Source organism: Chanos chanos, chromosome 11 (assembly GCF_902362185.1).
Source record: "Chanos chanos chromosome 11, fChaCha1.1, whole genome shotgun sequence".
Lineage (NCBI taxonomy): Eukaryota > Metazoa > Chordata > Actinopteri > Gonorynchiformes > Chanidae > Chanos > Chanos chanos.
The window spans coordinates 16,047,553-16,053,552 of NC_044505.1; positions in this window are offsets into that span (position 1 = coordinate 16,047,553).

A 6,000-nucleotide genomic window follows, 5' to 3' on the forward strand; every position below is an offset into this window, starting at 1 on the left:
CACCTGTCTGCCTGAAGTTGTCTTCTGGCGTATGGATGAACCAACATCTTCCTCCCTCACGAAAGAAAAAAAAAAAGTATCACATAACAATAACATTGTCACAGTTATACATGATTCCTCTTCATGAACATGTCACAAAAATTGACACTCTCATTATAATTATTCAAATATAGTAATAAAAAAAAAACCCCACTATGACTCATTCACATAGTGGCTTAGTCAGTGAGCACACTAAATAAATTAAAGTGCCACCAAGAGCAATATTAAGCGGTTACAAATTATTATAAGGGCGTTACTTTTGTTAGCATGTCATATGAACTATAGTAACATTACTTGTTCTAGTATTGTCATAGTACTGATTAGAGTTATATTATCTTTATAGTATAGTGTTATAGTAGTTTTAGTGACATGAGCGTATTAAATGTTCTGAGTAGGTTCATTTAATATGTGGCTGTTTATTAATTCATACTCCTCCACGAACAAGGAGCTTTTGTCAGCTTTTCCGATTGTCGTTGGAAGTTGTAGACGCTAATGAGGTTTGGCTAAGCATGTACGACAAAAAAACCACATGAAATCAGACAGACAGGAGCGCGTCTGTACAGATTTATAGAGGAGATTTTTTTTGACAGCATCCCGCTGTTTTTAGCAGGGCCGCGTGATGGGCCTTCGTCAGGGAAATGTTCTCCGCGAGCTTGTTCTACACGATCGGATGTTACGCGGCGGAATCGCCGAAGAGTTCCGCTAACGCGGTGGTTCTCGGCTCCAGTCCTGGGGGCCCACTGTCCTGCGCGTCTGTGTTTTAACTCTTCGTTATCACAGTTAATTGAGCTAATCAAGGGCTTGATGATGAATTGATCAATGGAATCGGGTTAAAACAAAGACGTGCAGGACAGTGGGCCCTCAGGACTGGAGGTGAGAATCAACACGCTAATGCACGACGCTCGGTGTGTGTTTTGGTAACGAGGGACTTTCTGTCGCTATCCGGTAGGCGCTAAAACTGATTTTTAATCCTGTTGTATTACTCTGATTCAGTTACATGTCATTTTTTGTTCTAATCGACAAATGAGATTCATGTTTGTGGGAGTTGGCGAAAACAAAAATCGTTCATAAGGGTGATGGAGGGGGGTTGAAAATAAAACTGGATTTGGGCAGTTTGGTGTTTATACACTGCGAGGCCTCAAAGGGATATTTATTATTAATGAATTAGGTCTGTTAATTATGTATTTTTTTCACACTTGCTAATTTTGTTACCCCCTCATGGTAAAGCAAAACACATTATCCTGTAGCATATGAATATGTGTATAATCTAAATCTCACAGTAAATGCCCCGTTAATGATGAAATCATTTTGTTTCCGTACATTATGCGGAAAACTAATTTCAGGGTGTTACTGAATTCCAGTTTCACATACTCATCTCAAAGCCTGTCTGTGTGTGTGTGTGTGTGTGTGTGTGTTCCTCATAACCACTATATCATAATACCTTTAAAATGGTTTATTTGGTATTAATGTGCATTTAATGCTCATCATTAATACATTCGGAGCAGTGGGGTTAAACTCCTTATATAAAAAAAAAATGTAAACTAGTTTAAAAACCAGTTTTCTTTTCATCAACAGATTTGAGAAAGATTTAGTACAAGCCTCTTCAAAAGGCCTCATGTTTTCAAAAACAGAGCAGAGACCTTGAGAAAGCGTCCTCAGACGCTGCAGACAACCAGTCGGAAACGTGCAGGTCTGAGAAAAGCTCTTCTGAAGACATTTTTTCTTTTTTTTTTTTTATTAATTTAATATACCTCAGACATATGATGAAAGAGAGAGAGAGAGAGAGAGAGAGAGAGAGAGAGAGAGAGAAAAGGCAGAGAGAGAGAGAGAGAGAGAGAGAGAGACGGAGAAAGGGCAAGCATGTGAAAAAGACTACGAAACGAACACGAAATTCAAACAGGGACCTGTCGGATTGGTTTGAAAAGAAGTCAGTTGCACAAATAGACTGATTGGGGGAAAATAAAGGCAGACTTGTTCCTGTTAAATAATACCCCTCATCTCTTCAAAGAACCATCCTCAGGGCTTTCATCCCCAACACTTCGCCTCTGCCACGGAAGGAACAAAGCCCCCCCCCCCCCCCCCCCCCCCCCCCCCCAACATTTTTTTCAGACCGTTTCCAGGAGAACGCTTCCCTTTTCTGTGTTTTTTTTTTTCCTTAATAAGAAATATTCTTGAAAATGAAAATGAAAATGAGGCAACGTTAATAATATAAACCAACGTGTCTGAGCCAATAATTGAGTCCCTAGTGGTGTGTGTGTGTGTGTGTGTGTGTGTGTGTGTTTCAGTCAGAGGGAGAGAATGTAACTATAACTGAGAGCCTGTGTAAGGCCTAACTGAAGATGATCATTTGCTTCAAAAAAAAAAAAGAAAGAAAGAAAAAAGCTTAAGGTACTCTTAATGATGTTCTCCTTTAATTCTTCATCATAACCTCTCTTATCTTTTCCCTTTTTTTTTAAGGAAAAAAAAAATTGATACAAGTCACAAAGGAGTTTAAATTGGAGATTTGGTTTTTTTTTTTCTCACATGTTCAGTGGGTAACGAATATTACCTTATCAATGTCAGGCAAGTTCCAGAATTTAAAATTTAACTTCGAGTCCTTGAAAGAACAACTTGTATCACGAGTTTGCCTCAGTTCAAATTCTTCGTGCGCATATTATCAATACGTCAGTTATGAAAGCTTACAAGCATTAGGACTATCACACATCTGCCGCGTATTTTTACAACTTATTTCAATGGGCTTTCGACGGAAACGCCTGAATATTTGAGCTGTGAAATGATCTAGAATATTCTACCTCAGTCTTCTCTGAAAAGGCTTACAGCTTACTTAACAAAAGCGCATTTTTACTCACGACTGTTTTTTTCTCATGGCTTGTCAGCGTAGTTTCTCACTGTAAGTTTCTTCATACATCTAAAACCTCTCATGTTTGATTGCTCTTATGGTCTGATATCGCGACGTTCTATTCAAGTATACCAAGAATACCCCCCCCCCCCCCCCGCCCAACCCTTTCTGTTAACAACAATAATAATAATAACAATAATCAATAATTCTATTAATATTCTCTACGTAACCTATTACAAATCTCTGACAGAGGACTGCGGCAATTTCGAGATTTATTAAATATTGTCTTAATTATGCGTAAAGCCTTGAGAATATGAGAGTAAGTGCTGCTGTTGTGTGTATGACTCATAATGTGTTATGAATGGTCTATAACATGTTCTGGATGCTTCTGCATTGCGATATGAAGAGCTTTGGAGGAGAAAAATTCTGTTGACTGCGTTGTGTGTCGAGTGTTTTACAGATTTCAGTATTGTTTGGAAACTGTTTGGAAAGTCGGGGGAGTTTGGAAAAAAAACACGCTGAACCTCTGTATTGATGTAGACACACATTTGTCTGCATGAGGCGATGGTTTGTAGGGAGTCTGAACACGCCATCTGTAAGACTTAGTCTCTCAAACAAACAGATACACCAACGAATACACAAACAAACAATCTCATTCACTTCTGATGTGGTGATGAGACTAATAAGATCAGAGTAATTCAGGACTTAAAAACTGAAACATTCTCTGCTCACTCTCTCTCTCTCTCTGTTTATCTGTCTGTCTGTCTGTCTCTCTCTGTTTCTCTCTGTCTGTCTCTCTCTCTATCTGTGTGAGAGAGGATAGTCAAATGGAGAGAGACAGATTGAGGTGGGGCTGAGTAAAATGGAGAGAGAGAGAGAGAGAGAGAGCTGTTTATTGTGTTACAGATTACATGCAGCTTGTAGATATTCAGTTGGAGTGTTGTTTATGCCTCCCACTGGTCTGGACATGTCCCAGAGGAGGGAGACCGTTTAATGCTAAGTGCCAATTACAAGCTCTCCAAGGTTATAGCCACCACTGATCCTGCTTCATAAGCACTTTAACACCACGAAGAGAGAGAGAGACAGAGAGAGATGAGCACAGATGGGGGGGGGGGGGCACAGAGAGAGAGAGAGAGACAGAAAGAGATGGGGGGGGGGTGGTACAGAGAGAAAGAGAGAGAGAGAGAGAGAGAGAGATAGGTGGGGGCGGGGTACAAAGAGAGAGAGAGATGGGCACAGATTGGGGGGGGGGGGCAGAGCGAGAGAGAGAGAGAGACAGAAAGGGATGGGCGGGGGGGGGGTGGTACAGAGAGAAAGAGAGAGAGAGATAGGTGAGGGCGGGGTACAGAGAGAAAGAGAGAGAGAGAGATGGGCACAGATTGGGGGGGGGGGGGGGCAGAGAGAGAGAGACAGAGAGAGAGGAATGGGCAGTGGGGGGCACAGAGAGAGAGAGAGGAGAGGAAGGGTAGCAGTTGGGGTGGATGGAGCAGGAAAGTAAAAAGAGAAAAGATGAAAGTGAGTTGGGCTCAGAGGTGGGTTTGCACGTTAAAGATGAGACAGACAGAGAGGAAGAAAGAGAGAGAGAGAGAGAAACGGACAAAAAAAGATATAGAAGTGGAAGGAAAAGTTGAAGAATATATGTATAAATTGAAAGGCACTGTCAATGAGACAGGTAGAGAAAGAGTGAAAGAGAGAGAGAGAGAGGTGCTGAAATGAAAGATACAGACAGACAGCTAGACAGGGAGACATATGCAGAGAGTAACAGGGAGAGACAGCAAGAGAGAGAGAGAGAGAGAGAGAAACAGGTGAAGACTATGAGAGAGACGGTACTGAGAAGCAGTTCACTGATAAAACAGACTTTGAGTTTGGTTAGATTTTGTTTTCGGCTCTACGGTGTGTGTGTCATTAACTTGTCACCGCTCACCTCTCTCTCTCTCTCTCTCTCTCTCTCTCTCTCTCTCTCCTTATCTGTTTACATTCAAGGGCTTTCTTGCTTTATAACTGTATAAACTTACCATATAGCCAAAAGAGATTACTATGAAGAAGACGTGAGTTAACATACAGATCATACTGAGAAAGTGTTGAACTCACACTATAGTTTTTGGGGATGACAATAACAATAAACAAATATAAATACACACTCACACACACACAGATACATACATACATACATACATTCATAACTAACATAAATAAAGAGCAGAGGTTTGGGGTTTTGGGAGATTTTGTCACTGTTGAGTTCAGAGTGAATAACAACATGCTGTTATATAGTAACTGAATAACAACATACTGTTACACCATAACTGAATCACTGAATAACAACATACTGTTACACAGTAACTCAATCACTGAATAACAACATGCTGTTATATAGTAACTGAATAACAACATACTGTTACACCATAACTGAATCACTGAATAACAACATGTTGTTACACTGTAACTCAGTCCCTGAATAACAACATGCTGTTACACTGTAACTCAACCACTGAATAACAACATACTGTTTCACAGTAACTCAGTCCCTGAATAACAACATGCTGTTACACTGTAACTCAACCACTGAATAACAACATACTGTTTCACAGTAACTCAATCCCTGAATAACAACATACTGTTACACTGTCACTCAATCCCTGAATAACAACATGCTGTTACACTGTAACTCAACCACTGAATAACAACATGCTGTTACACTGTCACTCAGTAACAACATGTTGTTACACAGTAACTCAATCACTGAATAACAACATGCTGTTATACAGTAACTCAGTAACCGAAAGCAGGTGGCAAAACACTCAGCTGAGGGAAAGAGAGAGAAAGAGAGAGAGGGAAGCTGCCACCAGGTGTGTGATTTATGCCTCCAAGGCCCTAAATGGATAATAGTATGTGTGGTTGTGAGTGTGTGTGTGTTTGTGTGTGTTAATATTCAGCAGCAGTAGAGTGAGTTGATGCATAGCAGAGATACCATTAATGACAGTGCCCACCACAAGTGTGTGTGTGTGTGTGTGTGTGCGCGTAAACATGTATTCACACATGAGTATGTGTGAATAGGTGCAGCATAGCAAGGACAGCACTAATTACAGTGCCCATGGTGCATGGTGTGTGTGTGTGTGTGTGTG